This window comes from Chlamydotis macqueenii, chromosome 2, assembly GCF_036417535.1.
Source record: "Chlamydotis macqueenii isolate bChlMac1 chromosome 2, bChlMac1.mat, whole genome shotgun sequence".
In the NCBI taxonomy this organism is placed as follows: Eukaryota; Metazoa; Chordata; class Aves; order Otidiformes; family Otididae; genus Chlamydotis; species Chlamydotis macqueenii.
Genome location: NC_141557.1, coordinates 129,063,974 through 129,073,517, shown reverse-complemented (window position 1 = coordinate 129,073,517; position 9,544 = coordinate 129,063,974). Strand labels below are relative to the sequence as shown.

Below are 9,544 nucleotides of genomic sequence, written 5' to 3'. Positions count from 1 at the left end.
AGACTTCCAGACGTGCGTGCAGAAGAGGCCTGAACAAACTGGGAGAAGGTAATCTTACATTCAAGCGTTTTCCACTAGATATCCAATGATTTTTTTTTCCTGTTAACCTGCCAGAAACATGTTGCAATGCCTTCATATATTGTCGTTCATAAAAGGAATACTAGTCTTTATTTTCTCCTCACCATAGTAAATGAGGTTTGTGAGTTAATATTTTCTTCGAAGGCATTTGAACACCCTGTTATGAACACAATTTTCTGGAATATACCCAGTAATTTTCTTTATTGATCTTCATGAGGCTATAGTCATGACAGATGAGCAAGACTCACACTGCCAACAAAATGATTAAATTCCACGGACCAGCCCCTTAGACTGCTAGGAGTTAAATCGAGCCACAGTGTTCTAAGGAAAATGAGGAATGTTAAATATATAGAAATTTTCCAAGATCCCAAAATAAGACATCAGTCAATAAGACTTTGATTGAACTCCTATATCCGATAAACTGCAGTTCCAAAGTTGCAATAGTGATTCTGCGCTTAACTGCTTCCACAAGTGGTCTCACGCAAAACTGATGCACGAGTTCATGTTTGCAGAATATGCCCTTAAACAAGTGGACTGTCATTCTGAACGGCTCAACCTCCCTTTAATAACCTGTGTTATGCACACAGACTTCTGATTTCAGGCCCTTACTGCTGAAGAACCTCACCTACAATTGTAGAGAGACCAAAGCTAGGGATATTATTTCATTTCACATGGAGTACTCAGCCGGAAGATCTTAACAAACAAAAGCACAATAAAAATCACCAGAGAGTTTAAAATAGAAAATAGGATTTCATTAATAATCTACTTTATAAGCTGGTTTTAGCCAGTTATTTCATGGAGGAAAGTTCTGTAAATCCATGTATTCATAAATGGCTCTGGGAGTAGTTTCATTAAAATTACCAACACAAGTGTTTATAGTGTTAGAAAGCATTAGAGATGAATTTACAGATACTGAAAAAAAAAAAAAAAGTGCTCAAAACAAACTCACTGGAAGTCAAAGGGACTTCTACCACTGACCGGGGGAGCTCTGGGAAGTTTCCGTCCGCTGTGACACAACTACCAGATGATGAAGCTGGAAGACAACCTTTTTAACAGCTCCACACAATGTTAAGTTGCTGCTTTTCCCACCTTCCTCCATCTTCATCAGTTTTAGACAACTCCCTATCAAAAAGACAGTGACAAACTAACAGAATATCGGAGGGGAAATGAGCAGCATAGCAAAGGGAGAAACATTTAAAGTGTTATTTTCCAAATCAGCATTATCATGTGGAGGATAACAACAAATATTGGGGGTACGGAAAGCACAAGCACTACAGATGAAAATGGTTTCTTTCGGGGAGTCAACGAAAACATAACCAAGAGTTAGAAGATTAAATGGATTCACTTTTGGTGGACTATGCATTATTTGTCTTCTTGTGGGATCCACTAAAAGAGTAAGTGAAGCTCTGTTGTCAGATGTAGCTTGCCACCATGGCATTGCAGTTGCCACTCAATACTGGATTCCAGTAGCAGTTGCCTCAGAAATTTTTCCATGCTCCATTAGAAACCATTACTGGAAATGCTCCCTTTGAATCTTATATTTTTTTTCTTCTAGTAATAAAAATTTTACTTTTCATTGCATTTAGGCGTCACTGAGGACTGCATTTAACTCTGGAACTGAAAAGCTCATTTACCAGTCCTTTGCACAGATAAGCTAGGTTTATACTCTCATTCGTAAAGCCTGTGCCAGAGTGACAGCAAGCTCGTCTGTCACAGCGCATGCGTCACGCAGGGGACGATGAGCAACAGCATGAAAAATGTCTCTCTGCTACTGAAGGAAACCAAAAGGATTCTGAGGCAGACAAGAGGACTAAGGAGGTCCCATTTTATACTCCCTTTCTAGTATGAAACTTCACTGAAGTAAAACAATGAATATTTTAGAAACTAAACGTATGCTTGAGTTGCTTCTAGAAAGTTAGACCACAGCATAGACTGAGTGCTGGGGTTTTGTTTGTTTGTTTTTTAACTCATCAGGGCAAGGTTAGCAGCACACTACAGTAGACCTGACACAGAAGGAAAAACCATACAGAGAGGGCACAACAACGTCTCCGGTAATGAACTCAAATCCTCGAGTCCGTAAAACCACATTGTATTCTTGAGTGATGAATTTTGTGTTTGGATCACTAACTTAGTTGAAAGAAGTGTAAAGACAGCTCCCTACTGGCAAAATATCTGAGGAGGTTACAGAACGCTGTTTATTCCAGCTAGTGTCTGGAATAAATTACGTTCAAGAAATTGGCTCCTGATACTCCTGTTTCAGATGAGAATTTGTGCAGCGTGCTAAGCCCTAACGCTTCTGGCCAAACCAGAGCCTTCATTAGGATTCGCCATTCATCACACCTGCCAGGAGCTCTCAGATCTGGAGAGGTTCTTGTTTCGAGAAGCAAAAGAATAACAGAAAAGAAACCGTTTACCTTGGAGCTACTGTCAGTTCTCAAGGGCACTGGTCTTCCAAATTTCAGGGCTCTGAGTTGCCAGTCCTGATAGGTTTTCTTACTATTCCTACTGAAATTCATCAGCTGTATCAGGAAGACCCAAATTGTTTGTAGGTAACACTGTAGGTCCATCACCTATTGCGACCGGTAAAAATACTGATTTTTTTATTCAGCTCCTAAATGTGATACAGGCTTCACTTCATTATTCCCACAGCATCAACGGCTCAAAACCCTGCAGAATGGGAAAGCCAACAGAAACACTGCAAAGTCAAACCTAAGAAAATCCAAATCACTCATCACCCTAGCATCCAGGGCTTCCTATAGGAAGGAAGACCACTCTTTTACTTCCATAAGCAGGCCTGGGGCTCTCACGAGAGCGCAGTCCTCCCTGGGGCTGTGTTGCCAGCATTCCCACAGGTCTACACATTTACCGTCATGCTGGAGCTGACGTTTATATTTTATTCTGAAGTATCCCACGGAAAAATAAGAGCATCCCTGAGGTCCTGGACATGGTCTGGCAGAGACCTTAATTTTTTAGGATATGTGTATATTTTTTTTTCTACTACTTGCTTAAAATTAGGAAACACCTAGGAAATCAGTATCTTTGAATTGTTTCTCGCTGAAAAGGGGCAGAATTTGGACACATGCTTAGCCCTACACCTGACTTTGAAGAAAGGCTTCATCACAGAATGGACAGTCAACCACCCGTTCAAAGATCACAAATTTCTGAAGAAACTGCACTGTACAATGCAGAATGTAGGCTGCACACGCCTGTTCCATGAGTCCAGGAGAAAGCATCTTGCAGGGATCCTGAAACCTCTTTGCCTCCAGAGATTTTTCTGGATCCACATCTTCTCTATTTCATACTCCACTAGAAGGGAGCAAGTGGACCTGTGACTTCACTTCTCTTGAGTCTGTTTTATAATCTGTGGATCACCATTTTTACCGCCCATAGATCATATTCTCTCCTCAGATATCTTAGGGCAATTTAATCTGTGTCCCTGTGATACAAAAATGCTTATCTGAGGTATTATCACCCACTATTATCTTGGAGTACTGCATCCAGCTCTGGAGCCCCCAAGATAAGAAGGACAGGGACCTGTTGGAGTGAGTCCAGAGGAGGGCCACAAAGATTATAACAGCTGGAGCACCTCTCTTATGAGGACAGGCTGAGAGAGTTGGGGCTGTTCAGCCTGGGGAAGAGAAAGCTCCAGGGAGACCTTATAGCGGCCTTCCAGTACTTAAAGGGGGCTTGTAAGAAAGATGGGGAGAAACTCCTTAGCAGGGCCTGTTGTCATAAGAGAAGAGGTAATGGTTTTAAACCAGAAGGAGGTAGATTCAGACTGGACATAAGGAAGAAATTTTTTCCAGTGAGGGTGGTGAAGCACTGGAACAGGTTGCCCAGAGAGGTGGTAGATGCCCCATCCATGGAAACATTCAAGGCTAGGTTGGACAGGGCTCTAAGCAACGTGATCTGGTTGGAGATGTCCCTGCTCCTTGCAGGGCAGGGGCTGGACTAGATGACCTTTAAAGGTCCCTTCCAACCCTAATGATTCTATGATTCCATGATTATTTCCTAGCATGATCCCATCGCCATGGGTCAAGATGAGTTTGACTACTGAATTTAATGGAAAATGGAGCAAGCTCTGTTTAATACCTTAAAATTCTGTTGAACTAGAAACAGTTTAAAGAAATATTTTTTAAAATCTACATATAAATATCCCATATTTGGTAAGTCATAATAGAGCCTAACGGACTAATTTAACTTTGAACGAATGTCTCAGTTTGTCAGTGTGTTTGTACATGGCCCCATGCTTGACGTTTTAATTAACCCTCCCCCTTTAATTTACAGGACTGTTACAGCAGAGAATAAACCAGTTTTGTTTTGCCTGTCTAGGGGAGGAGGCCTGGACTGCAATGTTCATCTTTATGGTACAGGCTGAAAAAAAAAAAAAAAAACAAACAGTGGCTGTGCTGCTTCCATGTGGCCCAGCCTGCCAAACCGAGTGGGACAATAATTTACATCAGACTCAGATGCCTGCGCTTCACGCTCCGTGCAGGGTGTAAGTTCACACCTGCATGGGCAGGCAAAGAGAATGCTCTACCACCGGTCTGCAGGGACTTCCTACCTGAAGTGTAAGACACAGGGAATCAGATGAAGATTTCTCTCTTCAGCAATAATGAGGAGGGGACGATGCGCCCAAGCTCCGATTTTAGGGACGATCGGTGGTCCGTGGGGTCAGGTGCTGGATGCTTAGCAGAGCTTCTCCCAGAACAGTGTTCCCGCGTCCTCCTTGACGCCGTGACTCCCTCTTTCCCTCCTCCATCCAGGGCTGCCATGGGTTTCCCGGTGCGGTGAGGAACGGTGCCAGATAACCCCCGGCTGCCTGCCAGCTTTGGTGGGGAGAGGGTCCCACCTGCACCCGTCCCCTGCTGCCCCGCAGGAAGCAGGGAAGCAGGGAAGCCAGGAAGCCCGTCCTTCCCCTGTCTGAGAGCACCTTCCATCTTAAAAATAAAAATAAATAATTAAAAAAAAAAAAACAAAACAAGCGGCGCTGCGCCCCGGCGAGCCGAAAGCGGCAGCAGCGGGGGGCAGCGGGCGGGCAGGCGCGGCGCGGCCGCCGGGAGAGGCGGCGGCGGGAGGCGGAGGAGGAGGAGGAGGAGGCGGGCGGCCGAGCCGAGCCGAGCCGAGCCGCTCCGGGGAAGTTTCGCTGCCGCTGCTGCCGCCACCTCCCCGAAACCCCTCCCCGCCCAGAGCGGCTCCGCGCAGCGTACCGCCGGGCCAGCTCCCGGGGAGCCCCCGGGCCCGCGCCGCCCACCCGGAGGCCCCGCGGAGTAAGTGCCGAACTGTAGCGTACCGAGCCATACCGTACCGTGGCGGGACGAGCCGTGCCGTGCTGAGCCGTGCCGAACTGTGCCGAGCCGAATCGTGCCGTGCCGAACCGAGCCGTGCCGACCTATGCCGTGCTGAGCCGTGCCGAATTGTGCCGAACCGAACCGAGCCGTTCCGAGCCGAGCCCTGCCATGCCGAGGTGGGCCAAGCCGGGCCGGGCTGGGCCGGGTGCCGGGGCCGTCGCTGCCCGCCCCTCTGGTCCGGCGCGGCGCGGGGTGCCGGGCACGTGGGCGCGGCGGGGGCCGGCCGGGCCGGGCCGGCTCAGCCCCGGGGCGTTCCGCCGCCGAGGGCGGTTACGCGGGCGCGCAGTGCCGCGGGGCTTGCGGCGGGGAGGGAGGGGCGAGGCTGCGGGTGCCCCGGGGGGTGGAGGGGAAGGGACAACAGAGCTCGGCTCCGCTGAAAGCGTGATTTTTGTGGCACCGGGTAAAAATCTGGCGGGGGGTGAGCATCGCCCGGGGCCTGCCGGCTGTGAGCGCGGCCAGTGCCGGGGGAGGCTCCTCCTCCGACGGCCAGGGAAGGGCGACCGGTGCCGGGGCACCGACGGCGATCGCACCGCACCGCTCCGCACCTCGTGCTGCCCGGTGCCTCGGGCACGGCCCCGCCGGCTGCCAGCCTCCGCGGGCCGGGGAGAGGAGGGAGGCAAGGAGGGACACTTTTTTTTTTAATCTGGAAATGCTCTGTTATTTAAAACTGTAATTAAATAGGCACTTTTTCTATCACAAAGATCAGAGCTTTTTTTTTTTTTTTTTTTTTTTAGGCTCTAAGGAACGTAGTGTTGCATTTAAATTGCATAGAGAAGAGTAGTTCACGTTGACTTTTAAGTAGCCAAACGCTTTCATGCTCTAGCAAAATGCAGTACGGACAGCGGCACTGGACAGTCGCTACCTTTGAAGGCTCACGCTTTCCGTAGGCTTTTGAAATGAAAATATGAGAAGAGAAATCCGTCATTCAGCGCTGTGCGAAGCTCTTTTAAAAAGAGAATGCGGTGGGTGGAAAGTCCCTGTGAAACAATTTCCAGATCAGAGCTGTTCGTTCGCTGCCAAAAGCTGCGTGAGCGTGAACCGTAATGAGGGTACTTGTAGGATTTCAGAGCAGTCGTGGGGCAGGTAGTCTGTCTGCACCAGAAAAGCAGAGACAGGAGGGGAATATGGATGGAAATGCCCCTAACCGAGGGCTGCAGCTCATAGAGGGAGGTGGCATAGCTTCTAAAGGCTGATCCAGATACGCTCCCCCAGACCTTTGTCCTGGCTTGGTCTTATTCTATCATAGATTTCAGTGTAAGGTAAACTGCAGGTATCTGCGCCCTTGAACAAAATTTAAAAATGTATAGATGAGTCTTTATGAATGGTTCAGCAATCTTCAGAACTGCTGAATCTGTAATAGCTTTGATAAAAATGTTTACCACCTGCCTAAGCAGAAACCAAGTCAGTGGTTCCTGACAGCTGTGCTATTTATTCCAGGCCTGATGTTTTGTCTCTAATTTTCTTCATTAGCTGCATCTTCCCATGTAAACTCAATCATAAAAAAAAGTAGGAAGAAAAAGGAGGAAGCAAGTCACTCTTTTACTTGTTTGCGGCTCCGTCCTCCTTGGGCTGCAAATCCTGTCACTGTGGGCAAGGTGAGGGATGGACTCCTCTGGCAGGAGGATTTTAGAATCTTCAAAGGTCATTTGAACAGTTTCTCCAAGGCAGCTGGAAACTGGTTCCTACTGCATCCTATGCATTTAGTGAATTTTAGGTTATTTTGTCCATTTCTTTCATTCAATTACTTAATTCTAGAATCCATAAATATGATTGCTGAAAATAACCTTTCCTTCTAGATTTAGAGAGAGGAAGAGTGATACAAAATTAAGATAATAAATTGAATTAAGAGGCTTGAGTTTTTTTCCTTCCTTTCATTTTTACTGTTTTTGTCTCTGAATGTTTAATCTGATCTATCAAACATCATAAGATAATGATTTCTCAAATGTCTGTACACTTTTAATGCTCTTTTACCTTTTTTAAACCTCTTTGTGACACAGCATCTCTTCTCACTCCGTCTCAGAGTGCTAATCCTACCACATGACCAAAGTAAAATGTGAATTTACCATGGAGTTCCATGGTACAGGTCCAGCACTTCAATGGTGGGACCAAGAAAGGTTTGCCCAGATTTGATGGAGTGACAGTGAGCTGTCTTCTTCTTGAGGGAGCCTGCGTGGAAGCTGCTGCCCATACCCAAGGCAAACTCCGGGCAGCGGGTGGGTACGTGGGCAGGGGTGGGCAGCGAATGCCTCTGCCCAACCTACCGAGGGCCCCCACCATGCCGGGCTGCCCGGAAAAATCACTAAGGTGAACTCCCACCCTGTGAGGTGGGTCTGCGTTTCTGCAGCTTCCCTTATAACGAGGTGAGCTAGGAGAAAGTTTTTTATTTATAAGAACGGAAATTGTGTGTAAAGTCCTTGAAATCAAGGAGGCCACAGCAGGGTACGTCATGTGCTTTTAAAAGCTTTTCCAACTCAAAGTTGTTTCTGTGTCCTTCCTATGCTGTTTCCACAGCGAGTCACACCTACTGCCACTTTAGGGAATTGGCCTAATTCCCGAAATTTCTGGATTTTAATTTCTCAGCTGAATAGCTTGAGCTCTTTTATCATCTGAATATTGCTCAGTTTTGTGTGGATAAACTTTTCTTATTTAGCTTTTAGGTTATACTGTTCTCAAAGGAAAGTGAAACATTGTGTTCAGAATGTTACTGTAGTTCATTCTTCACGTTATTATGAAATATTATTAATTATAACTTAGGTCTAACATTATTTGATAAATAAAACAATAATTCATCTTCTGTAACAAATTGTAAAAATAATGTTGCCTGGATAACAACTATTGTCTGTTATGTTTTTCACGCTTGATCTGTTACTCTAGTCAGTAATATATAACAATAATTACAGTTTTATCTTGGGCTGTGATGGTGAAAAGATTACAAGAGTACTAAAATTGTAAGAAGTGTGGCTGTTGCTAGAGAACAGGTTGATTTAATGACTTCAAATGTGTTTTACCCTTGTGTGTTTTGTTTTTTCATAAAGGTCTATGAAATTCACTCTCATTGGCGACATGGAGAACTGAAACTAAATGCTGCTCTTTGACTAAACATGGTGCATTTTTTTTTCTGACAAAAGAACATATAATGCATCTTTGTGTAGTTGTGTAAGCAGAATCTATTTATCAACGTTCCAAATACTTAAGTTTTCGGTTTTTATTGTGTACAAAATGCTGAGTTACTGAATTCATTTTCATGAAAACACAGTCTGGCAGAAATCAGAGGAAAAGAATGTCATCTGCCAAGCAAGAGATGTGACAAAGTTGAACAAATCAGCATTTGAAAATGGTTTTCAGCATTGTTTTCCAAGGAACTGAGAGTCCTACAAATGCTGTTAGAATCAATTCTTTCTCAATTGATGTAATATTCACATCAATTGTCCAAATTTGGCAAAGATTTATTGGTGAGGTTTTCGTTTCATAAGAAGTAACTGCTGGCTGGAGAAAAGAGGTCCTAGCGAGTGCCTCCTCCCTTGATGCTCTCAGAGCGGGGACGGCCCTGCAGGGAGCTGGGCAGCACCGGCCCTGGGATCACCCCTGAGAGGCAAGAGCTTGAGGATGTAGCACAGAAACATGAAGGAAAGCTGGTGTCGTTCGGTAAATACAGTATCAGTTCTGTTTTAAAACTAACTCTCAGTTAGTGAATTGTTGGTAGTTCTGGTCGCCGTGGGTCAGGCTTCCAACGGTATTTAGGTGACTAAAGGTACAGCTGGATGGTTACTGTCATTCATAAGGCTGCTTGCACTACAAAAAACCAACCAGCCAACCAACCAAATTAATAAATGTAAATGGCTACAGATGCTTAACGTGATGTGGTGCCTTTAAATATCCCATTGGACCTTGCATTGACAACTTTGACAGTTGGGTGATACAGCCTTCAGGTTTCCTCAGGCTTAGGACCATTCATTCTCTTTCATTTAGACTTTAACAGAGATAGAAGGAGAATCCATTCTCACAGATGAGTCCAAATGAAGAAAACAGGCTACTTGCACCTACTAGTGAACTTCACACCCACTACAAATAGGTACCTTTACTGCATGCTGAAAGGCAGAAGTATTTGTAGATAG

General features: G+C 45.6%; 1 long non-coding RNA gene across 1 annotated transcript; it reads right to left on the bottom strand.

The window, feature by feature from the left end:
• Nucleotides 1-263: 263 nt before the first annotated feature.
• On the bottom strand, nt 264-4,902 carry LOC147601820 (uncharacterized). The gene is made up of 4 exons (XR_015257863.1): nt 4,643-4,902; nt 2,493-2,648; nt 1,057-1,200; nt 264-399 (listed from the first exon to the last, which is right to left on the bottom strand). It is a non-coding gene; the product is annotated as an uncharacterized LOC147601820 (long non-coding RNA).
• Between the last annotated feature and the right edge of the window lie 4,642 nt (nt 4,903-9,544).